The following is a 14,516-nucleotide window of genomic DNA, read 5'->3' on the forward strand; positions in this document are numbered from 1 at the left end:
GCCGTCTACTCGAACTCGCCAGTAGTTGAGTTTAGCTCCCAAGCAAAACTCGCCGCGATCGAGTTTCGCCTGCATACAAGCTTCGCCAGCAACGTGAACTCGTCAGGAGCCGAGCTTCACCATCTTAGAGAACTCACCGTCGCCATAGTTTCGCCGACAGCGTAAACTCATCGTGATAGAGTTTGGCCCTTACGGTAGACTCGTCGTCACACAAGAGATTTCGTCTGCGGTGCGAGAATGTCGGCCGTTACAGAGCAAAACACTGGAAAGCGACATATCCAAGGAGTATACGCACAATGAGCGGACATAAACCTCATTGATGCTTTAAAACAGTACATTTGAACAAAGTTATGGTTTTTGCAATTGCGAAAGTCATAATATTATGTTCAAAGAAGCAAAACATGCACCTAGTTTTTTTTAAGACAATACATTTGAACAAAGTTATGACTTCATAAACAAACAAGTCATAAACAAAATGTCTTAACGCAATCATGAGGCAGAAGTCTCAGTCGAACACGCTAAAAGTGGAGATCTCTTCTTTGGCCGCCTCCACCTGGCTCGCGTGGTCTTCCCGAGCCTTGTTTTCAGCAGCCTTTCGAATCCGGTCTTCGCGGCTTAACCTGGCGGCAGCATCTGCCTGGCGCAAGTCTAGCAGGCGTCGAGTTTCCGCCTCAGCGTTCTCACTGACCTTAACGACGTTAGACTGGAGTGTCCCAATTCGGCCCTCAGGCGAGCCATAGTGCGATTGAGGTCAATGATTTGCTCCTCTAGCAAATGCTGCTGACCCACCCAAAAATTGGCGACAGACTCCAAATCCGCTATTTCTTTGGAACGGGTCTCCTGCTTCAGGGCTTCCTGACGCCTGACATGAGCCAGGCAAGACTCCATGTTGGCTTCCGGACCTTCCCGTAGCAAGGTCTCTAACCCTATCATGCGTGGCTCCAAGAGACGAAGTTCACGCAGGCAACGGGTAGCAAGCCGATTTTCACCCGATCGCCGCAAATCAGCCACGCGATCAAAGAGAGACTACATGAAGCTGTCGAAACTACCCATGCCGAGTCCAACAAGGGAAATCACCTGTCTCACAGCACTCTCGAACTCTTCGATGCGAGCCTGCCAGGACAGGGACTCGGAGGGAGCAGGCTCTTGGCCTAGGGCGAGCGCCATGATGGGTGGAATCTCGAGGTAGTGTTCATCCCCCGGCTGGGGAACAGAGTCTGGAACGACGGAGGTCGCAGGACCTTCGGATTCGTCGTCCGAAATCAGGATAGGCTCGGCCACAGGCTCCCCGGCAGTCGGCACCTCCCCTCGATCTGCAAAACACAACAACACAGAGAGGAGTCAAGAGGAGGATACCTGTTCAGCCCACACGAGAGTCTGAACGAAAAGATACCTTCGGCCGCGGCAGCCTCAGCAGCGCCCGAAGAAGACGGTTCTTTCCTTTTCTTAGAAGCGACCCTCTTCACCTTCGGCACCATCGGGGGTATGAGGAAGGGGAAATCTGGGTTTACTCTAGGGAAGACAACGAAAAGGCTGTAGATCCTCTTGATAGAGAGCAAGGGTGTTAAATACCCTAAGAACCCTAGGCGGTTACTCAATACCTGATTAGACCGTTCAAGGCTAAAACAGTTGAAAGCACGAAATGACATGTATGGTTTGCCCAACCAAATAATATCGCATCTTCTGAACTATGAAGACTAGCGCCAAACATTCCTTCTCAATAAGAGGATAACAAGGTTCAACACCTGATAAAGTTCTACTGAGATAGTAAACAACTTGCTCATGACCGTTTTTATCATCTTGTGCTAAGAGTCCTACCAATACATGATCTGTAGCCCGGATGTATATCAAAAAAGGTTTACCTGACTTCGGTGCAACCAATATCGGTGGGTTAGAGAGATATTGCTTAATCTCCTCGTATGCTTTCTGGCAAGCCTCATCCCACATAAAGGATACTCATTTCTTCATTAGTTTTGGGAATGGTTGGTATTTCCCTAACAGGTTAGAAATGAACATGTGAATATACGCCAATCGCCCTTGTAAGCCTAGAAGCTCCTTAAGATTCCTAAGGGGTGGTAGCTCTTGGATGGCTTTGACTTTGTCTGGGTCAAGACGAATTCCGTCAGCTGTGACTATGAATCCAAGAAATTTACCCCTAGTCATTCCTAAGAATGACTTAGTTAGATTCATCTTCAGCTGGTGTGCTCGCATAAGGTCAAACATTGTTTTCAAGTCATACAGATGGTTTCCCTTATCACGACTTTTAACAACCAAGTTATCAACGTAATATTCTACAGTCTTTCGTAGATGTTTTTGGAAGATAGAGGTCGTAGCTTGTTGATAGGTAGCACCAGCATTCTTTAATCCAAAGGGCATTACTGTATAACAGTATATCCCTTAAGGTGTTCGAAAGGATGTGTGCTTTTCATCATCAGGATACATTTTGATTTAGTTGTACCCTGAGAATCCATCCATAAAAGACATCCTTTTAAACCCGCATATATTGTCAATAATGACGCCCGTGATGGGTAAAGTAAAATCATCTTTAGGACAAGCCGAATTCAGGTCTCGGAAGTCGATGCACACTCGAATCTTCCCATTCTTTTTCAGAACAGGGACAATGTTGGCCACCTAACCAGGATGTTGCTCTTCGCGAATAAATCCTGACTTAATGAGCTTCTTGACTTCATCTTCAATTGCTTCCATGATTTGGGGCCAAAATTGCCTTTGTTGTTGTTTAACAGGCTTGACATCTGGTTTGATGTTTAATCGATGCATAACTACTTGGGGATTAAGCCCGGGCATATCCTCGTAGTTCCAAGCGAAGACATCAATATACTCTCGTATTAGAGTAATGAGGTCTTCCTTCTTTTCGGACGACAAGCTACCGCTTATGAATATGGGTTTTGGATTAATCTCTTCTCCCATGTTCACTTGAATCACTTTGTCATCAGTAGGAGGTTCGTGTTGTTCAAAGTGGTGTTCCCACTGTATACCCAGCTGTCGACTTAGTGGACCATCAAACAGAGGTAATTGGTCATCTTCTTGATCTTCTATTGGAGATGTTGAAGTCATGTTGGCCATAAGTGCTCTGAACATAATTCCTATACTGATATCAGACTCCCAGCAACTAGATTCAGAAGATGATGTGGAAGAATCGTCTTCCGACTCTCCTTTAGTTCCAAAACGCAGCATAAATGGTGGGGATTCATAACCTAACCCACTATGAGTTTTGTGATAATAGTCTTCTGACTTTTCTTCTGGGACATAAGCAGATCGGATTGGTGTCCGAATCCCTCTACCAAAATTTAAGCTTTCTTTATGGATGAAGTCATATCCCATATTCTTCATAAGCTTTTGGGTTGTTGGAGTGAAGTACGAGAATTGCAGATCTCTTTCCTCCTTCTCAGATTCTTCCAAAAGAGTTTGCTTCGGGATGATGTCTTTTTGACCGTTAACCTTAGCCGGTACTATGAAGACTGCTTCCGAAGATTTGATTTGCTGCCGATTTGTCACAAAAGACGACTAAATCGACATGTATAAATTTGATTCAACATACAACTTGGATAGCGGATCCTCTTGCATGTTGACGCTTGTACCTGGCATATCATGATTCAATTTAACACGCACTAAGTAAGCTAAATCATCTTTATTATTAAAGGTAACTCTGCTATTTTCGTAGACAGGCTCATTTACATCCAGATCTTCAAGACCGATTAGGATGGGTTCTATGTTATTAAAAACAAGACCATGTTCTTGCAACTTTATTACCGCTATCTGGTTCTTCAATCAGTGGTACTTCAAATGGCTCACCATCAAGGTAATGAATAAAATCGGTGAAATAATTCTCCACCCCCTTGAATGGTTGCTTCTCTGTTACCACTGTTTTGACTTCACCGCTCTCACCTACATATTTTATGCATTGGTGTAGAGTAGATGGAACAATCAGATTGTTATGAATCTATGGTCGACCCAATAACAAATTGTAAGACGTCTCTGCATCGATGACATAGCAAGTGACATCCGTTCTCAAGTCACCCATCTAGCGTTTGAGTTTAATCTTGCCAAGGGGACGAGTATTGGAAGTATTAAAACTATAGATGGTTGTTCTCGTCGTTGATAAACGATGTAGAGGGACTCTAAGGTGATGAATGAGCCTCAATGGTATGATGCTCAAAGCAGAACCAGGATCAACCTGAATTCTGTCTACCCGAATAGAGCTAATGTATCCTATGAAGTACAATGGTCTATCATGTTTGGGGTTTCTCACGTGCATATCTTCTTGAGAAAAGGTGATGCACGATATTCTTCTTCGAAAGACATGACAACATTGAGGAAAAGCTTCTTCCGGCGTTGCTCCTACTAGATTTGGTGGAAAGTGAGTAAGGAAAGCCTCATTATCTGCCAACACTTCATGAAGAGCTTCTCTCGTTGATCGAGATAAACACAGAAGCTCAAACAAGATAATCCTTGCTGGGATATTAGCTAATTGGGTCAGCACATCAAACCGAAAAGGATCTTTCAAACTTTCTGGTACATCTTTTCTTAGTGCCTTGTTGTAACGAAGTTCCTTCGCTTGAGTTTGCTCCACTACTTCTTTCCCAGTTTGGGTGGTGCAGCTGCTATTTCAGAATATTTCTTTAAATACTCTTTTCCCCCGCGTGTTCCTGATATCTGTGCAGGCTATGAAGTGAATGTTGGTAGCTCGTTTTCAGAACTGCTAAGTGACGCAGTTTTAACCCCCTCATATGGGACGACTGAAATAGCGTTGTAAGATATTTTCTTGGCTTTAGGCTTCATTGACGTTGCTAATGTCCACTGCTCATCCATTAGTAAGTCAGGATGAACACACATCAATTCACCTTTAGGAGTAGTGTAAGGGACCATTCCCTTTTTTTTCTGATGCGGGTAGAAGTTCACTACTCTCACCTCTACTTGAGGAATCGGTTTCACGCCGTCTTATACTTGCACCTCGGTGAAATCTCTAAACTTAAGTGAGACCATATTCGCAGATACCTTCTTTTGCTCAGCTTGAAGGGTCATCACACCTGCGTCTAGCAAAGCCTGAATTTTATCTTTCAGGATGTAACAAGCTTTGGTTAGATAATGCACCATCCTATGGTACATGCAAAAGTTAGGATCGTTAGTCCTTGATACTTCTGCATTCTGTTTTACCACTGGCAATTTGATCTTATTCATCTTGATCAAGGATGTAAGAATAGAAACCACATGTTCATCCTTGAAATTATATTTCTTTTGAAAATGATTGTCAGAAGTATTTCCCTTTTGTTTTGTTAAAGACTTTGGGGATGGGGCTATTTCAACTGCTAGAGTATCCTTCCCTTTTGATTGTTTCTGGGAATTATAATTGCCTTTACCTCCTCCCTTTTTAGGTTGGGATTCTTGAGGTTCTTCAGCATTTATTCTCTTGAGCATGTTTTCCACCTGCCCTCCTTGTCAAACCAAATCTTTCCATGAACAAGCTTCAATAGCGGCCATCTTGGACAAGATATTAATAAAAAGATTGTTACGGCACATCTCTACAAAAGTAGCTTCAGAAACTTGATCACGTGAATGCAATGATCGATTTCTGAATCTCTTGGAAAAGTCACTGACCAACTTCGTCTTCTTCTGCTTCTCAGATAATAGCGTGGCTATAGACACTTATAGACGGTAAAAAAATACCTCTAATAAGCCTACCGGAAATTCGCCCACAAGAAGTCGTCTGCCTAAGCCGCATGGTTGTCAAACGTGCTCGGTTCCAGATTCGCCTGAATAATCGACTTGCTTGCACGAGTTGAGATCAGTTGGAACAGCGGAAGTTCACCTTTCACACAGCTCGCCTGCCCGAGTCCAAAGTCGAATCCGCCTGCAAACCTCTAGGCCGTCAGTACAGCTGGGTATCTGTTACCCCACGTACGCAGATAGACTTTCCCACCTCTCTCGACCTGAAGGGAGAGGGCACAGTACTCCAAGACCGCCAGGAGGCCGCTCACAGTACTTGCAGTACGAAGGACTGGACAGGTGTCGAGTCGGCCTGAACAGTCATAAATGCGACTCACATCGGCTTTCTAAGTCGGGAGACGAATCCACCAGCGTTCGAATCAGCCGGCGTTCGACGAACTGTCCAAACCCACTCGAGTACCAGGAACACGCTTTCCCGCCTCTCCTGACCTGAAGAGAGAAGGCACGGCACTCCAGGCCCGCCGAACAAGCCGCCTACAGTACGAGTGAGCAGACAGGGGTCAAAACAGCCTGCACCCTCATAAATGCGGCTCTCCTTGGTTGTCCAAGTGAGGTGACGAAAGCCGCCGGTGCTTGGTGGTTGGTCAGAGCCACGCAAGCATCTGACAGCCGTTGTCACGCATACGAGGAGGGGCTTTCCCACTCCTACGTAGCATGATGCAGAACGCAGCCCTTCGAATGACCACTGACGGTACGAATGAACAGCAAGACGTCTCCAAACAATGTATGGTCACATCCCATAATTCAAGGAGTAGTCAAGTTGTCCTTCTTCCATTTAAAAGCCCCTTCCAGCACACTAGAAGGGAGGTCGCAAAAACTTGGAGAAAGGTAATTGAGACCAAGCTGTTAGCAGATCCTTGCATTACAGCACCACTGCCCAGTTCTGAGCTCCGATCGCCAGCGAACTAAGCAGACCCGAACTCCATCGATTCGAGCTTCTACTGCGAACTGAAGATCTCCAGCAACCTCGATCGAACGGTCCAAGGGAAGTAGATTCGACACGAGCATCGAGCGAAGCGTCCTATAGCCACCTAAAGTCCCCACACAAAACAAAGAGGGCATTCCCTCTGCTTCTGTTGTAACCATTTGATTATTAGTTTGTAATAAGCTTTCTTATTAATACAAACGAACACTCCCTGTTTTCGGGAAATCAAATTTACACCATACAACACTTCATGTCATTATCGAAGAATCGGGCTAAGAAAAGCCTCTCCAAATCCCTCCAACTTTGTACTGACCCTGGCTCAAGTCTGCGAAACCATTCGAAAGCCACCCTTTTTAGGGTACTAATGAACAATCGAGTCATAATAGGATCATTACCCACTATATGTCTGGGTTGTGCCTGGAAGTAATAAATATGTTGGGTAGGAGAACCCTTGCCGTCAAATTGTACTAAGTTGAGCGGTTTGAATTTCGAAGGATATGGGATCGTATCCCACTCACTTGGATATGGTCTTTCCAACCCCAACTCTTTGAAGTTTCCTTGGAACTTCAATGCGTCAAGTTGCTTTTGGAAGTCATCCCACTTTTAGTCTCGTACCTTCGTACGAGGATTGGATTCAGCTTCGGACGATTCAGAATGAATCTTCATAACCTTCTCCTGATCGTCTTCATCGTTGCCATCTTTGTTAACATGAGAAGGCCGTCTACGCCTAGATCCTAAAGCTTGTGAATGAACCTTCTTCTTCTTCTTTTCCTTCTCCCCCTGGAGTCTCTCAACCATTACTTCTAGGCGTCTGATGGACTCCTGTTACTAACGAATGGTCGATTGTTGCTCTTCCAGCTGCTGCGCTAGCTCTTCCTTATTTCTTGCCATGTGAGCACTTGCTTGTTCACTTTGGTCTGTATTGGAGGGCTGAGAAGTAGCAATGGCTGAGTTTTCAGGTTCTTGCTCAGCCTCGTCTGTGATTCCCCGCTAATCGTCGGTAATCAAACGGAACCACTATACCCTTATGAGTACGTGTGTGTTGGAATACCCCTTGTCCTTTTGACAAGCATTTTACCTAATCCTGAAGAGTATTTAGGATCAGAAGATTCTGAGGAATCAGTCAAAACTTTGCTTTTACCCTTGCCAACCATGTTAATCGTCACTTCGATGTGACGATTCTTAGATGCTTGCTTCTTAGGGCGAAAGAGTCTTCTTCTTGACAAAGAAATTGTCAAAGGCTCAGTCAACCTTTCGAAGACCATCGATTTATGTGTCGACTCTCCACATGGACATTGGGAAAGTACTACAAAAATAAGCTTCTCACAACAACAATGTGATTGCATTTGGCTCATGTTGCGCTTGCACGTGAGATAATCTCGAAGGTCACCCGCTAGATAACCCCCAGTTGATTCCGTCATCTTGGCTTTACCCAAGCGAGACCCTCTGAATGATAGAGGTTGATGACCTTGGGTAGGTTAACAAACTCCGCCATTCATGTGACAAGGTTCATTGATAGGACGAGTTTGGTGAGCTCGCCTTCTCAGTAGGTTCTTAACTTGAGGTTCGTTTTCTGGACGAGCCCCAGTATCAACTGTTTGTTAAATTTGCTGAACCTCTTTTTGAGAATGAGGTTCGTTTTCTGAGTCTACTTGGGTACGAGGATGAGGTCCGTCATTTTGACATTCCCCAGTCACTTGACCCTCATTAGACTTGTTAACCTGGGGTTGATCAGCCTTCGGTCGATAGTAAAAACCGTCTAGCGAGACCAAAGCTCAAGCCTTACGGCGAGCTTGATTCTGACGCTGACGTTGTCGAGCATGTCTCGACAATGATCTAATTGGAACTTTTTCCTCAGCCAAAACTGGGCGAGGTTCGTTAACAAAAGCCATAGTTTGGCTGGTAGAAGTCGAAGTTCGGCTAGGTTGCTTGACAACCCATTTCTTTGCCAGTCAACTAGTTACTGGAGCCTCCTCTTTGAGGGGCATGGACTTTTCCTCGAGGTTAATTAGGTTGAATCATCAGAAGCCACTTGGTCTGAAGTCTCATACAAGACTCGACAACACTTACGTGCCTTCGTGGGACTAGACTTACCAGAGGAGAGATACTCCTCATATTTGGACTGGTCAAATTCAATGACCAAAGTCTCGATGTTCATTCCTACAGTGATCTTGTCTGATTGCGCCACCACCATCTCATCGGAAAGAATGGCTGCTCCCACTGTGGTCGCTATCGTCTGTAGGGTCAAAAAATTAATGTTGGATTGATTTTCTTATTTTAAGAAGTGGGCTCGATCATTTGGTACAAAATCCTTATAATCACTCACACTCTCTCTCGATTACAGATGAAGAGAAGTTTAATTCAGTTTCTCCTTATTTAGCGTGGGTTCTTGGTAGCGAAAGGATGCTTCCCCCGATGCTTGAGTTGAGATTGCCTCCAGTTGACGATCAGACCAAGATCACTAAAGCTTCATACGTTCGTTGACCGGCTAGAATCGAGGTTCGAACTCCGGATCCGTGTGAAGAAACTTCAATCTCTGATGCTTCTTGAAGTCCAAGTTTAAAATCTCCAACCTTTTTCTTTGTAGCTATCCATGGCTATTTATAGGGTTTAAGCATGTAACTGATGTGTTATAATCATAAGTAGAGGGGCGTAACTGCCTCCTCCAAATCAGCACACACTGTAACGTGCTCCCGAAGATTAGCCCACGTAGCTGATTAAGTCTTCGGAGCCGTTACAGCTAGATCTCACGTTGATGATGAACATCGTCTTTAATTAAAACGGGGTTCATCAAGTAAGACGAGCCTCTATACGCAGCGAGGTTTGTCCTACCAAGAAAACTTTATAGTAAACCAGCTTCTTCTGATGAATCTTATCTTCACTGACTTCGTCTGACGACCCTCGTCTTCACTAACGAACTTCGTCTTTGATAGCTGAATCCAACTACGTAGCAAGCCTCATATTCACTAATGAGCTCTACGCCTGGTAATGAGCTTCGAACCTCATGTCCAATGACGAGCTCCTAACCCCGTATCCACTAGTGAACCTCGAACCTCTTATCCAACGGTGAGATTCAAGTCTCAATATCGATTTCATTCAATAATGAACTTTGTCTTTTGATGTTGAGCTTCACTACGTGGCGACTCTCATTTTCGAGGTTGATCTTCACTAAATGACCAGCCTCGTCTCTGATTGAGATGAAGTTTGTTTTCCTAACCATCCTTCTCATATTTTGAAATTTGGCATTCTTGAATGCCTACAAGTTCAAATGCACTGACCGCCTTCCGAATGTCCGGTCGAAGCCCTTCTTCAAAGCGATGAGCTCTATCCTCCTCTTTACCCAACAAATGAGTGGTAAATTTTGATAGATAAGTGAACTCCTCTTCATATTCAGCTATTGTCTTGTCACCTTGCTCTAATTTTCAAAACTCTTGTTCTTTTTGCTTGTGAATAGTTGACGGAAAATACTTTTCATAAAAAAATCTTTTTAAATTCCTCCCATGATATCTTGTATGCTTTCTCACCCAATGTCCTAACCTGCATTTGCCACCACCCATAAGCATGGTCTTTTAACATGTACACCGCATAATCAACCTTTTTCTCTTTAGGGAATCTCATGTATGTGAAGACCTTTTCCATTTTTGTGATCCAATGCTCAGCAATCATAGGATAAGTTGTTCCCTCAAAACTGGCTGGAGATAGTTTTTTGAATTCCCTCATGCCACTTCTTAATTTTGAGTGTTCCTCATTCTGACCATTAGTCTGATTGCGATCGATTTGATCTTGTTGTCTGGTGACTACAGATGTCATTGCTTGCAGTAGTTCTATTAGTGCATTGTTGTATATTAAGTTTCCTGAGGTGGATGCACGAGCAATTCTAGATCTTATTATTTCGCCTATCGTTTGATTTAGATCCTTATCTCTGTTAGGAGGGGTTTGCTCATTACCTGAAGTCATGTCTTCCTATAAATAATAAAAAAAATTTGTCAACTATTATATAAGAAATAATTTCTAAGTTAGCCACATATATGCAATTTAAGCAATTATGAACTCAATCATTACTCAACATTATAACACAAATCAGTAATTACAAACCAAAAGTATATTATTAATGTTTAACTTTTTAGTCCATACATATATCTGAGTATATGGGTTTACATATATACATATTTTCTACCTAAATGTCCTACATATACCAAAAGAGTGACTACTAAAACCCATATATTGATATTACAAAATTGTCCTAACAGTTATACTCTATTTCATCGAAGAAGAGGATCTGTTGGAGCTAGACTCCTCGGTCGGCTCAGTCTCTTCTGTGTCCTGGCTATGGTCGGAGTCTGACATGGGGTCAAGATTAATGCCAAAATTCCCCTATCCTAAAATATCAAGGTCTGGACCAATACCCAGGGTATTCGCCTCACCCTCAGAGGAGGCAAGTCCTTGGTCATCACTAGGATTCTGGGCTATAAGGGACTCCATGTTAGAGGGGTTGTATGAAATCATAATGATTTCTGAAGGTGATGACTCAACTGGAACAACTTCTACTACTAGATCCCCATCCTCAGCATGCTCAACCTCAGACTCTGATGAATCTATTATAATAACTTCTATTAGCTCGACCTCCATTGAGTCTGGGGTCATATAGTTAGCCACTATCAAGCTTGGATAAGTCTCATCAGAAGTGTACCCCCAGTCTCTTAAGCTGGGTTCCCAGGAGCTGTCTACAGAAATCATAGAGCCGGACGAGGTTTATAATGAACTGGAAGATGAATTAGTTCCCGTCATCCTACAAAAGGGGTACCATCCATCAGCTCACTGAAGTAAAAGGACAAAATAAAATAAAATAAACATCTAAACACTCCTTAACGAACCTAAAAGGCTTTACTATAAAGTATTTATATGCATACATGTATATACATTTGTATACAGACATATATATCACCTAATTGATCTATATGATAACACTCATCTAGATACACTATGACAATGTGACCTACAACGCTTCTAACGTCGAAACCTAAGCTCTGATACCATCTTACTATCACGCCCTAAAACTGCAGCGGAAATTCATAAAATACGGGGTACGTGACAGAACGACCCATGCACAAGTCAAACCTGACACTTCGTACCACATAGTTTATCACATAATATTCATAAACCTGTTGATGATAGAAGTTCAGAGCAACTATATATATGCATATAATCGGTACTTACAACCCACGAGCTCACCGTTATAAGCATTACACAAAATAAAGCGCATTCTTGACTGTATGTAACATTCAAAAAGGAGGCTTTCATATAACGCCTCTCAGCAAAATGCTACAACTAAATGCTTGGATGGTATGAAGCTACACTGGATCTGGAAAAAATTTAAAACAATGGGGTGAGCTAGAGCTCAGTATGAACATTTCCCACTAGAGTTCCTAGATAACTAACAAAATAAAAATAACAATAATTCCCAGAATAACGAATTATAAGTTTTGCATCAGAAATTAAAGATAGCCAATTACGATCCAAATATCATAATATTGTCATCTTTAAGAAAGAATGCAACAATTATATTTTCTTTCTTATGTGCAACTGAGATATTTTCTGAAATTAAACCCTTTTTGAATCAAGGTAAACATTAAGAAAGAAAAGAACTACTAATTGGTACAAAACCAGAGGATTATTTTTCTCTCAATTTCACTATCAATTATCAGAATCTTAATTATTGATGAGTTATTCATGAATATAAGTCACCTCATAGGTCACACTAAGGCTACAAATTATAGCTCAGTAGTATGAGAATGCGTAAAATGCATCATATAACAGGTAATTCTCGGGAATCGAATGCACATATCACTGGCATAGGTTACTGACCAAATACAGAGGGGCCAGAATAATTTTCAGAAGGGCTAATATAGAAGGCCAATACAGAGGGCCAATACAAAGGGGCCAAATAAGGAGCATTCACCATATGGCAGGCATAATTACTCATTAGTGGACTTTTAGAGGGTTTGAAAGTATCGAGAATCACTTATCAAATGAGTAATATTTTGCGTATCAAAATTTACAGATATTTTTAAATGAAGTGGACAAGGTAAAACTTGTTATCCTAGTTAAAACAATTTACGGAGTTTTACTTTTCTATATTTTTATCAGATACTAAGGCACAAAAATCTTTGAATTCGTTAAACCTTTGAAATATGTTCAAAGTACTTCATTAAAAAAATTTAGATAAAGTTATGCCCACAATTAGTTGAAACTGCATGAGAGCCAATTTCGCTTATTATAGTTCGTATAAAATCAATTTGATTTGTTATATCTTGTACGAAACAACATCATATTTACGGTTTATGTCACAACAGAAGTAGATCAAATCTTTATTTACATAAAAATGATATATTATTTATTTATCGATCATAAGATAAATCAAACATAACACTCGTGCAATTTCATATTATAAAAATACTAGTGAGAAATGAACTCACCTCCAGTGGACACGATTTCCTCAAAATATTATTTCCCCTAGATATCAACTAGATCCTATAATATAAGATATAAGACTAATTATTAATTCAGGATAAACATATATTATAGTAAATCAATTCATAATCTAGAGCCAAATAAATTCAAATATAATCAATAATAATTAAAAGCTTGGGTACAAATGAGTTTATTGCTAACTTTAGCAATTTATCAAAATTTTATAACTCTCATATACTAGTTTTTGGACTTCCTAGTAATTTATGATAAGGCAGTGGGTTATAGAGAATTTATCAATCCCAAAAGTTGACTTTTATTCTTCAGATTGGACTTTTTTATAAACAAAGCAAAAACAAGGGTCTATACGTAATTATCCTATTCATATGTGATTTTAGCTTTCTCTGTTAGGGTTTACTTACAAAATTTTATGGCTTCTAGGGACTTTAGAATGAATTTTTAGGTCACAAATTGAGTGGAGGGTTTATAGGCAAAATTAAAATAACTTAGGGGTTTTGATAAATTTTCCTCCCCTTATTTGTCTACACATGCTCATCTTCCTTCTCCGTTCTTTATTTCTTTTCTTCTCTTTTTTTCGTTCCTCTCTTCTCTCTCTCTTTTTTTCGGTTGGATAGTATAAGGCCTCACTTTCTTTCTCTCTCTCGTAATGGAGGTAAGAGGGCGACAGGGTGCCGCTGGCGACCAGGAGAGACCGGCGACAAGACCCCCTCAGATCTAGGTTAGTACTTTTTTCTTCCTTTTTTTCTTCTATAAAATCTTAATATATATTAAATTACTAAAATCAAACTTGTTCATCATCATCACTATAATATTAGAAACTAATTAGATAAATGAAGAAAGAAAAAAAAATACCTTAGATTTTCCTTTTTTTGTCACTGTCTCCTTCTTCTTCTTCATTTTTTTACACCCGAATTTCTCTCCTTTTCCTCCCTTAAATTTGGGAGGCGGTGGAACTTTACTGACATGGTAAAGCGGTGAAGAAAAATCTCCACCACAAAATCATGTTATTATATATATATATTTACAGATGGCTTAGAATAGAATTCTCCTTTGAATTTTTGTTTACAAATATTTGATGAAAAGTTAAAGCACCATTAAGTATTTAAATCTGACAAGGAGAGCAGATGCACTAAATTGAGAATAAAGAAAGCGGGAGAATCAATTTAAAAAGAAATGACAATTAGCGAGAGGCATTTCCCAAGGTAATAGAGGTACTTCTCATAAGAGGGCACTGGAACTCAAAGAGGCCCTTAATCAACTGATCCCAATACCTAAATGAGGTAGAAATGAAGCGGAAGGGAGCTCAGGGGTGATTTGGAGCCAGTTTTTAGTGGGTCATAAATGGGTGGACATATTT

The 14,516-nt window shown here is 41.3% G+C and overlaps 1 protein-coding gene across 1 annotated transcript in view; it reads left to right on the top strand.

The window, feature by feature from the left end:
* LOC109822984 (protein FAR1-RELATED SEQUENCE 5-like) overlaps positions 13,733-14,516 on the top strand; it is a 5,886-nt gene continuing 5,102 nt past the window's right edge. Inside the window, exon 1 of the transcript XR_002242350.1 lies at positions 13,733-13,877. The gene's annotated coding sequence lies outside the window, so the exon portion shown is untranslated. The remainder of the gene's footprint in view (positions 13,878-14,516) is intronic.

Source organism: Asparagus officinalis, chromosome 8 (genome assembly GCF_001876935.1).
Source record: "Asparagus officinalis chromosome 8, Aspof.V1, whole genome shotgun sequence".
Classification (NCBI taxonomy): domain Eukaryota; kingdom Viridiplantae; phylum Streptophyta; class Magnoliopsida; order Asparagales; family Asparagaceae; genus Asparagus; species Asparagus officinalis.